This window comes from Lissotriton vulgaris, chromosome 7 (assembly GCF_964263255.1).
Source record: "Lissotriton vulgaris chromosome 7, aLisVul1.2, whole genome shotgun sequence".
NCBI classification, from domain to species: domain Eukaryota; kingdom Metazoa; phylum Chordata; class Amphibia; order Caudata; family Salamandridae; genus Lissotriton; species Lissotriton vulgaris.
The window spans coordinates 1,390,495,558-1,390,505,557 of NC_141695.1; the positions used below are offsets into that span (position 1 = coordinate 1,390,495,558).

Below are 10,000 nucleotides of genomic sequence, written 5' to 3' on the forward strand. Positions count from 1 at the left end.
CACACACACTTTTGTCAACAAGCTTTTTCGCAATTAAGAGTATCAGGGACCCATGTTGAAATACAAAAGCAGCACACCACGTGACGGCCATCACATAGAGTCCAGCAGCAAATGGGAAACGTTTAACTAGCTGTGGTCCTATTACTTGCGCTCTACCGTGGAACAACTGCTGGATGAGTCCTGCTGGAGAATATTGAACCTACAACAAGTCTGAGGTAAATAAGAATTCCACAGGAATATAATCAAACAGGGACCTACAACCCTTCCGAGCCAGATAGGAGTCGAACCTACAATCTTCTGATCCGTAGTCAGACGCGTTATCCATTGCGCCACTGGCCCTATGTAGACTTATGCATCCTTTTGTCCTTAAGTGGGCTAGAAAGTGTGTGTGTGTGTGTGTGTGTGTGTGAAGGCACAAGGAAACCCATCTGACCTCCTGGAAGTCTGTTCTGTGAGGTTTTCCCAAGTTTTACAAAGGACTTTAGGAGAAGGAAGCACCTAAAAGCTAGGCGAAATGGTCCTAGATCCAAGGAAATCTTTTAGATCAGGCTCAGTTTCTTAAATAGTTTGCATTAACATAATCAGTTCCAGGTCTGTGTGGGGCTGAGCTTGAGAACTCCTTAGTAAGTAGGCGTTTACAACAATAAGGGGTTTAATATTACAACACAGGCGAACATTCAGACACATTATCATAAGCTCACCTTGTCCAGGGACCCAAGCATGCTGCCTTTCCACTCTCAGAGCCCTTCACCTAACCTACTGTGCAGCTGTTTCACCTTTAATATCACTGTTCCACAGGCAGCGTGACGTCACAATGCTCCTTGTCTGTAGCCCGAACCAGGAGCCTTTGCAAACCTGGTATAATCTACATACTTACGGTGTGTTTAGTCTTGGACCACAAAAGCAGTGAAGAATAATGGATTGCTACTCTTCATACATTTTTGACCATTGGCTCAGATTTGAATGCGTACTGGCCATCTGAGCATCTCTGCCAGGCCACCCTATGTCTAGAGACTGTAGATTTAGAGAGTTTATAAACATTGTCAGTTCATCAATAAAGTGTGCTCGCTTCGGCAGCACATATACTAAAATTGGAACGATACAGAGAAGATTAGCATGGCCCTGGCGCAAGGATGACACGCAAATTCGTGAAGCGTTCCATATTTTTAACAGCTTTTAGGAGAGAAATCTTTTTTGTTTTCAAGACTAATTGAAAAAATAAAGCAGGTCCCAGTGCTGTCCCCGTGATATGTATTTTTCAATTAGTCTCTCCTCAACATTTTTAATGTATTTGCTTTGCAGTAAAGAAGGTGCGCTCTATGTTCAGCTGCATTTAGCAAGGAAGCCTGCAGGACTTCTGGGACTTTTCTTTCTCTTTTTTAGCCTCACTGTCATTATTCTTCACCACCCCCAAATCTATACTGCTGCAGTGTTGTGTTGCTTCGTGGGAAGCAGGACAAAGAGAAGGGCAGGGCCTATGCAAATGAAGGCCTCAGGGATGTCTGGGAGTGCCTTTTTAGCAGTATTGTTAAAGTCCACCTTGCAACCGGATTGGTCGGGTAGGCTGAAAAACACCATGCCAGATTGGGCACCAGGTCTCTAGGCGCTTGGAGGACATATTGGGTCTACATCCCTCAGTTTCTGAGGTCCAAGAAATGTTCACCCTCTACCCTAATAAAGAGGTCTTGGCCGATCGTGGCTGAGAGGGGAAGAAGGTAGCAGTGCAAGATGCTTATGGGCCTTCTCTAATAATGGACCAACTTTCTCTCTCTCTCCTTACCTGTGGTTCTGCCTGGCTACTGGGGCTACCAGTTGTAAGCCTGCAGCCCACAGGGAGTTGGTTTGTTCCTCTCACACATGTAAATGGGTAAGCATTCAAGTGCACACACCTGCCTACGTCCACAGACCCTCGCGCACACACACTTTTGTCAACAAGCTTTTTCGCAATTAAGAGTATCAGGGACCCATGTTGAAATACAAAAGCAGCACACCACGTGACGGCCATCACATAGAGTCCAGCAGCAAATGGGAAACGTTTAACTAGCTGTGGTCCTATTACTTGCGCTCTACCGTGGAACAACTGCTGGATGAGTCCTGCTGGAGAATATTGAACCTACAACAAGTCTGAGGTAAATAAGAATTCCACAGGAATATAATCAAACAGGGACCTACAACCCTTCCGAGCCAGATAGGAGTCGAACCTACAATCTTCTGATCCGTAGTCAGACGCGTTATCCATTGCGCCACTGGCCCTATTTAGACTTATGCATCCTTTTGTCCTTAAGTGGGCTAGAAAGTGTGTGTGTGTGTGTGTGTGTGTGAAGGCACAAGGAAACCCATCTGACCTCCTGGAAGTCTGTTCTGTGAGGTTTTCCCAAGTTTTACAAAGGACTTTAGGAGAAGGAAGCACCTAAAAGCTAGGCGAAATGGTCCTAGATCCAAGGAAATCTTTTAGATCAGGCTCAGTTTCTTAAATAGTTTGCATTAACATAATCAGTTCCAGGTCTGTGTGGGGCTGAGCTTGAGAACTCCTTAGTAAGTAGGCGTTTACAACAATAAGGGGTTTAATATTACAACACAGGCGAACATTCAGACACATTATCATAAGCTCACCTTGTCCAGGGATCCAAGCATGCTGCCTTTCCACTCTCAGAGCCCTTCACCTAACCTACTGTGCAGCTGTTTCACCTTTAATATCACTGTTCCACAGGCAGCGTGACGTCACAATGCTCCTTGTCTGTAGCCCGAACCAGGAGCCTTTGCAAACCTGGTATAATCTACATACTTACGGTGTGTTTAGTCTTGGACCACAAATGCAGTGAAGAATAATGGATTGCTACTCTTCATACATTTTTGACCATTGGCTCAGATTTGAATGCGTACTGGCCATCTGAGCATCTCTGCCAGGCCACCCTATGTCTAGAGACTGTAGATTTAGAGAGTTTATAAACATTGTCAGTTCATCAATAAAGTGTGCTCGCTTCGGCAGCACATATACTAAAATTGGAACGATACAGAGAAGATTAGCATGGCCCCTGCGCAAGGATGACACGCAAATTCGTGAAGCGTTCCATATTTTTAACAGCTTTTAGGAGAGAAATCTTTTTTGTTTTCAAGACTAATTGAAAAAATAAAGCAGGTCCCAGTGCTGTCCCCGTGATATGTATTTTTCAATTAGTCTCTCCTCAACATTTTTAATGTATTTGCTTTGCAGTAAAGAAGGTGCGCTCTATGTTCAGCTGCGAAGCCTGCAGGACTTCTGGGACTTTTCTTTCTCTTTTTTAGCCTCACTGTCATTATTCTTCACCACCCCCAAATCTATACTGCTGCAGTGTTGTGTTGCTTCGTGGGAAGCAGGACAAAGAGAAGGGCAGGGCCTATGCAAATGAAGGCCTCAGGGATGTCTGGGAGTGCCTTTTTAGCAGTATTGTTAAAGTCCACCTTGCAACCGGATTGGTCGGGTAAGCTGAAAAACACCATGCCAGATTGGGCACCAGGTCTCTAGGCGCTTGGAGGACATATTGGGTCTACATCCCTCAGTTTCTGAGGTCCAAGAAATGTTCACCCTCTACCCTAATAGAGAGGTCTTGGCCGATCGTGGCCAATTGTGGCTGAGAGGGGAAGAAGGTAGCAGTGCAAGATGCTTATGGTCCTTCTCTAATAATGGACCAACTTTCTCTCTCTCCTTACCTGTGGTTCTGCCTGGCTACTGGGGCTACCAGTTGTAAGCCTGCAGCCCACAGGGAGTTGGTTTGTTCCTCTCACACATGTAAATGGGTAAGCATTCAAGTGCACACACCTGCCTACGTCCACAGACCCTCGCGCACACACACTTTTGTCAACAAGCTTTTTCGCAATTAAGAGTATCAGGGACCCATGTTGAAATACAAAAGCAGCACACCACGTGACGGCCATCACATAGAGTCCAGCAGCAAATGGGAAACGTTTAACTAGCTGTGGTCCTATTACTTGCGCTCTACCGTGGAACAACTGCTGGATGAGTCCTTCTGGAGAATATTGAACCTACAACAAGTCTGAGGTAAATAAGAATTCCACAGGAATATAATCAAACAGGGACCTACAACCCTTCCGAGCCAGATAGGAGTCGAACCTACAATCTTCTGATCCGTAGTCAGACACGTTATCCATTGCGCCACTGGCCCTATGTAGACTTATGCATCCTTTTGTCCTTAAGTGGGCTAGAAAGTGTGTGTGTGTGTGTGTGTGTGTGAAGGCACAAGGAAACCCATCTGACCTCCTGGAAGTCTGTTCTGTGAGGTTTTCCCAAGTTTTACAAAGGACTTTAGGAGAAGGAAGCACCTAAAAGCTAGGCGAAATGGTCCTAGATCCAAGGAAATCTTTTAGATCAGGCTCAGTTTCTTAAATAGTTTGCATTAACATAATCAGTTCCAGGTCTGCGTGGGGCTGAGCTTGAGAACTCCTTAGTAAGTAGGCGTTTACAACAATAAGGGGTTTAATATTACAACACAGGCGAACATTCAGACACATTATCATAAGCTCACCTTGTCCAGGGACCCAAGCATGCTGCCTTTCCACTCTCAGAGCCCTTCACCTAACCTACTGTGCAGCTGTTTCACCTTTAATATCACTGTTCCACAGGCAGCGTGATGTCACAATGCTCCTTGTCTGTAGCCCGAACCAGGAGCCTTTGCAAACCTGGTATAATCTACATACTTACGGTGTGTTTAGTCTTGGACCACAAATGCAGTGAAGAATAATGGATTCCTACTCTTCATACATTTTTGACCATTGGCTCAGATTTGAATGCGTACTGGCCATCTGAGCATCTCTGCCAGGCCACCCTATGTCTAGAGACTGTAGATTTAGAGAGTTTATAAACATTGTCAGTTCATCAATAAAGTGTGCTCGCTTCGGCAGCACATATACTAAAATTGGAACGATACAGAGAAGATTAGCATGGCCCCTGCGCAAGGATGACACGCAAATTCGTGAAGCGTTCCATATTTTTAACAGCTTTTAGGAGAGAAATCTTTTTTGTTTTCAAGACTAATTGAAAAAATAAAGCAGGTCCCAGTGCTGTCCCCGTGATATGTATTTTTCGATTAGTCTCTCCTCAACATTTTTAATGTATTTGCTTTGCAGTAAAGAAGGTGCGCTCTATGTTCAGCTGCATTTAGCAAGGAAGCCTGCAGGACTTCTGGGACTTTTCTTTCTCTTTTTTAGCCTCACTGTCATTATTCTTCACCACCCCCAAATCTATACTGCTGCAGTGTTGTGTTGCTTCGTGGGAAGCAGGACAAAGAGAAGGGCAGGGCCTATGCAAATGAAGGCCTCAGGGATGTCTGGGAGTGCCTTTTTAGCAGTATTGTTAAAGTCCACCTTGCAACCGGATTGGTCGGGTAAGCTGAAAAACACCATGCCAGATTGGGCACCAGGTCTCTAGGCGCTTGGAGGACATATTGGGTCTACATCCCTCAGTTTCTGAGGTCCAAGAAATGTTCACCCTCTACCCTAATAGAGAGGTCTTGGCCGATCGTGGCTGAGAGGGGAAGAAGGTAGCAGTGCAAGATGCTCATGGGCCTTCTCTAATAATGGACCAACTTTCTCTCTCTCTCTCCTTACCTGTGGTTCTGCCTGGCTACTGGGGCTACCAGTTGTAAGCCTGCAGCCCACAGGGAGTTGGTTTGTTCCTCTCACACATGTAAATGGGTAAGCATTCAAGTGCACACACCTGCCTACGTCCACAGACCCTCGCGCACACACACTTTTGTCAACAAGCTTTTTCGCAATTAAGAGTATCAGGGACCCATGTTGAAATACAAAAGCAGCACACCACGTGACGGCCATCACATAGAGTCCAGCAGCAAATGGGAAAGGTTTAACTAGCTGTGGTCCTATTACTTGCGCTCTACCGTGGAACAACTGCTGGATGAGTCCTGCTGGAGAATATTGAACCTACAACAAGTCTGAGGTAAATAAGAATTCCACAGGAATATAATCAAACAGGGACCTACAACCCTTCCGAGCCAGATAGGAGTCGAACCTACAATCTTCTGATCCGTAGTCAGACGCGTTATCCATTGCGCCACTGGCCCTATGTAGACTTATGCATCCTTTTGTCCTTAAGTGGGCTAGAAAGTGTGTGTGTGTGTGTGTGTGTGTGAAGGCACAAGGAAACCCATCTGACCTCCTGGAAGTCTGTTCTGTGAGGTTTTCCCAAGTTTTACAAAGGACTTTAGGAGAAGGAAGCACCTAAAAGCTAGGCGAAATGGTCCTAGATCCAAGGAAATCTTTTAGATCAGGCTCAGTTTCTTAAATAGTTTGCATTAACATAATCAGTTCCAGGTCTGTATGGGGCTGAGCTTGAGAACTCCTTAGTAAGTAGGCGTTTACAACAATAAGGGGTTTAATATTACAACACAGGCGAACATTCAGACACATTATCATAAGCTCACCTTGTCCAGGGACCCAAGCATGCTGCCTTTCCACTCTCAGAGCCCTTCACCTAACCTACTGTGCAGCTGTTTCACCTTTAATATCACTGTTCCACAGGCAGCGTGACGTCACAATGCTCCTTGTCTGTAGCCCGAACCAGGAGCCTTTGCAAACCTGGTATAATCTACATACTTACGGTGTGTTTAGTCTTGGACCACAAATGCAGTGAAGAATAATGGATTGCTACTCTTCATACATTTTTGACCATTGGCTCAGATTTGAATGCGTACTGGCCATCTGAGCATCTCTGCCAGGCCACCCTATGTCTAGAGACTGTAGATTTAGAGAGTTTATAAACATTGTCAGTTCATCAATAAAGTGTGCTCGCTTCGGCAGCACATATACTAAAATTGGAACGATACAGAGAAGATTAGCATGGCCCCTGCGCAAGGATGACACGCAAATTCGTGAAGCGTTCCATATTTTTAACAGCTTTTAGGAGAGAAATCTTTTTTGTTTTCAAGACTAATTGAAAAAATAAAGCAGGTCCCAGTGCTGTCCCCGTGATATGTATTTTTCAATTAGTCTCTCCTCAACATTTTTAATGTATTTGCTTTGCAGTAAAGAAGGTGCGCTCTATGTTCAGCAGCATTTAGCAAGGAAGCCTGCAGGACTTCTGGGACTTTTCTTTCTCTTTTTTAGCCTCACTGTCATTATTCTTCACCACCCCCAAATCTATACTGCTGCAGTGTTGTGTTGCTTCGTGGGAAGCAGGACAAAGAGAAGGGCAGGGCCTATGCAAATGAAGGCCTCAGGGATGTCTGGGAGTGCCTTTTTAGCAGTATTGTTAAAGTCCACCTTGCAACCGGATTGGTCGGGTAAGCTGAAAAACACCATGCCAGATTGGGCACCAGGTCTCTAGGCGCTTGGAGGACATATTGGGTCTACATCCCTCAGTTTCTGAGGTCCAAGAAATGTTCACCCTCTACCCTAATAGAGAGGTCTTGGCCGATCGTGGCTGAGAGGGGAAGAAGGTAGTAGTGCAAGATGCTTATGGGCCTTCTCTAATAATGGACCAACTTTCTCTCTCTCTCCTTACCTGTGGTTCTGCCTGGCTACTGGGGCTACCAGTTGTAAGCCTGCAGCCCACAGGGAGTTGGTTTGTTCGTCTCACACATGTAAATGGGTAAGCATTCAAGTGCACACACCTGCCTACGTCCACAGACCCTCGCGCACACACACTTTTGTCAACAAGCTTTTTCGCAATTAAGAGTATCAGGGACCCATGTTGAAATACAAAAGCAGCACACCACGTGACGGCCATCACATAGAGTCCAGCAGCAAATGGGAAACGTTTAACTAGCTGTGGTCCTATTACTTGCGCTCTACCGTGGAACAACTGCTGGATGAGTCCTGCTGGAGAATATTGAACCTACAACAAGTCTGAGGTAAATAAGAATTCCACAGGAATATAATCAAACAGGGACCTACAACCCTTCCGAGCCAGATAGGAGTCGAACCTACAATCTTCTGATCCGTAGTCAGACGCGTTATCCATTGCGCCACTGGCCCTATGTAGACTTATGCATCCTTTTGTCCTTAAGTGGGCTAGAAAGTGTGTGTGTGTGTGTGTGTGTGTGAAGGCACAAGGAAACCCATCTGACCTCCTGGAAGTCTGTTCTGTGAGGTTTTCCCAAGTTTTACAAAGGACTTTAGGAGAAGGAAGCACCTAAAAGCTAGGCGAAATGGTCCTAGATCCAAGGAAATCTTTTAGATCAGGCTCAGTTTCTTAAATAGTTTGCATTAACATAATCAGTTCCAGGTCTGTATGGGGCTGAGCTTGAGAACTCCTTAGTAAGTAGGCGTTTACAACAATAAGGGGTTTAATATTACAACACAGGCGAACATTCAGACACATTATCATAAGCTCACCTTGTCCAGGGACCCAAGCATGCTGCCTTTCCACTCTCAGAGCCCTTCACCTAACCTACTGTGCAGCTGTTTCACCTTTAATATCACTGTTCCACAGGCAGCGTGACGTCACAATGCTCCTTGTCTGTAGCCCGAACCAGGAGCCTTTGCAAACCTGGTATAATCTACATACTTACGGTGTGTTTAGTCTTGGACCACAAATGCAGTGAAGAATAATGGATTGCTACTCTTCATACATTTTTGACCATTGGCTCAGATTTGAATGCGTACTGGCCATCTGAGCATCTCTGCCAGGCCACCCTATGTCTAGAGACTGTAGATTTAGAGAGTTTATAAACATTGTCAGTTCATCAATAAAGTGTGCTCGCTTCGGCAGCACATATACTAAAATTGGAACGATACAGAGAAGATTAGCATGGCCCCTGCGCAAGGATGACACGCAAATTCGTGAAGCGTTCCATATTTTTAACAGCTTTTAGGAGAGAAATCTTTTTTGTTTTCAAGACTAATTGAAAAAATAAAGCAGGTCCCAGTGCTGTCCCCGTGATATGTATTTTTCAATTAGTCTCTCCTCAACATTTTTAATGTATTTGCTTTGCAGTAAAGAAGGTGCGCTCTATGTTCAGCAGCATTTAGCAAGGAAGCCTGCAGGACTTCTGGGACTTTTCTTTCTCTTTTTTAGCCTCACTGTCATTATTCTTCACCACCCCCAAATCTATACTGCTGCAGTGTTGTGTTGCTTCGTGGGAAGCAGGACAAAGAGAAGGGCAGGGCCTATGCAAATGAAGGCCTCAGGGATGTCTGGGAGTGCCTTTTTAGCAGTATTGTTAAAGTCCACCTTGCAACCGGATTGGTCGGGTAAGCTGAAAAACACCATGCCAGATTGGGCACCAGGTCTCTAGGCGCTTGGAGGACATATTGGGTCTACATCCCTCAGTTTCTGAGGTCCAAGAAATGTTCACCCTCTACCCTAATAGGGAGGTCTTGGCCGATCGTGGCTGAGAGGGGAAGAAGGTAGCAGTGCAAGATGCTTATGGGCCTTCTCTAATAATGGACCAACTTTCTCTCTCTCTCCTTACCTGTGGTTCTGCCTGGCTACTGGGGCTACCAGTTGTAAGCCTGCAGCCCACAGGGAGTTGGTTTGTTCCTCTCACACATGTAAATGGGTAAGCATTCAAGTGCACACACCTGCCTACGTCCACAGACCCTCGCGCACACACACTTTTGTCAACAAGCTTTTTCGCAATTAAGAGTATCAGGGACCCATGTTGAAATACAAAAGCAGCACACCACGTGACGGCCATCACATAGAGTCCAGCAGCAAATGGGAAACGTTTAACTAGCTGTGGTCCTATTACTTGCGCTCTACCGTGGAACAACTGCTGGATGAGTCCTGCTGGAGAATATTGAACCTACAACAAGTCTGAGGTAAATAAGAATTCCACAGGAATATAATCAAACAGGGACCTACAACCCTTCCGAGCCAGATAGGAGTCGAACCTACAATCTTCTGATCCGTAGTCAGACGCGTTATCCATTGCGCCACTGGCCCTATTTAGACTTATGCATCCTTTTGTCCTTAAGTGGGCTAGAAAGTGTGTGTGTGTGTGTGTGTGTGTGAAGGCACAAGGAAACCCATCTGACCTCCTGG

At 45.5% G+C, this 10,000-nt stretch overlaps 10 non-coding genes across 10 annotated transcripts; 5 read left to right on the forward strand and 5 right to left on the reverse strand.

The window, feature by feature from the left end:
- Positions 1-266: 266 nt before the first annotated feature.
- TRNAR-ACG (transfer RNA arginine (anticodon ACG)) lies at positions 267-339 on the reverse strand. Its single transcript has one exon. It is a non-coding gene; the product is annotated as a tRNA-Arg (tRNA).
- A 722-nt stretch (positions 340-1,061) lies between these two features.
- LOC147704953 (U6 spliceosomal RNA) lies at positions 1,062-1,168 on the forward strand. The gene has a single exon (XR_015298391.1). It is a non-coding gene; the product is annotated as a U6 spliceosomal RNA (small nuclear RNA).
- A 1,012-nt stretch (positions 1,169-2,180) lies between these two features.
- TRNAR-ACG (transfer RNA arginine (anticodon ACG)) lies at positions 2,181-2,253 on the reverse strand. Its single transcript has one exon. It is a non-coding gene; the product is annotated as a tRNA-Arg (tRNA).
- A 720-nt stretch (positions 2,254-2,973) lies between these two features.
- Positions 2,974-3,080, forward strand: LOC147704955 (U6 spliceosomal RNA). The gene has a single exon (XR_015297891.1). It is a non-coding gene; the product is annotated as a U6 spliceosomal RNA (small nuclear RNA).
- A 1,803-nt stretch (positions 3,081-4,883) lies between these two features.
- On the forward strand, positions 4,884-4,990 carry LOC147704956 (U6 spliceosomal RNA). The gene has a single exon (XR_015297892.1). It is a non-coding gene; the product is annotated as a U6 spliceosomal RNA (small nuclear RNA).
- Positions 4,991-6,004: 1,014 nt separating this feature from the next.
- On the reverse strand, positions 6,005-6,077 carry TRNAR-ACG (transfer RNA arginine (anticodon ACG)). The gene has a single exon. It is a non-coding gene; the product is annotated as a tRNA-Arg (tRNA).
- A 720-nt stretch (positions 6,078-6,797) lies between these two features.
- On the forward strand, positions 6,798-6,904 carry LOC147704958 (U6 spliceosomal RNA). The gene has a single exon (XR_015297893.1). It is a non-coding gene; the product is annotated as a U6 spliceosomal RNA (small nuclear RNA).
- Positions 6,905-7,916: 1,012 nt separating this feature from the next.
- On the reverse strand, positions 7,917-7,989 carry TRNAR-ACG (transfer RNA arginine (anticodon ACG)). The gene has a single exon. It is a non-coding gene; the product is annotated as a tRNA-Arg (tRNA).
- Positions 7,990-8,709: 720 nt separating this feature from the next.
- LOC147704960 (U6 spliceosomal RNA) lies at positions 8,710-8,816 on the forward strand. Its single transcript, XR_015297894.1, has one exon. It is a non-coding gene; the product is annotated as a U6 spliceosomal RNA (small nuclear RNA).
- Positions 8,817-9,828: 1,012 nt separating this feature from the next.
- Positions 9,829-9,901, reverse strand: TRNAR-ACG (transfer RNA arginine (anticodon ACG)). Its single transcript has one exon. It is a non-coding gene; the product is annotated as a tRNA-Arg (tRNA).
- Between the last annotated feature and the right edge of the window lie 99 nt (positions 9,902-10,000).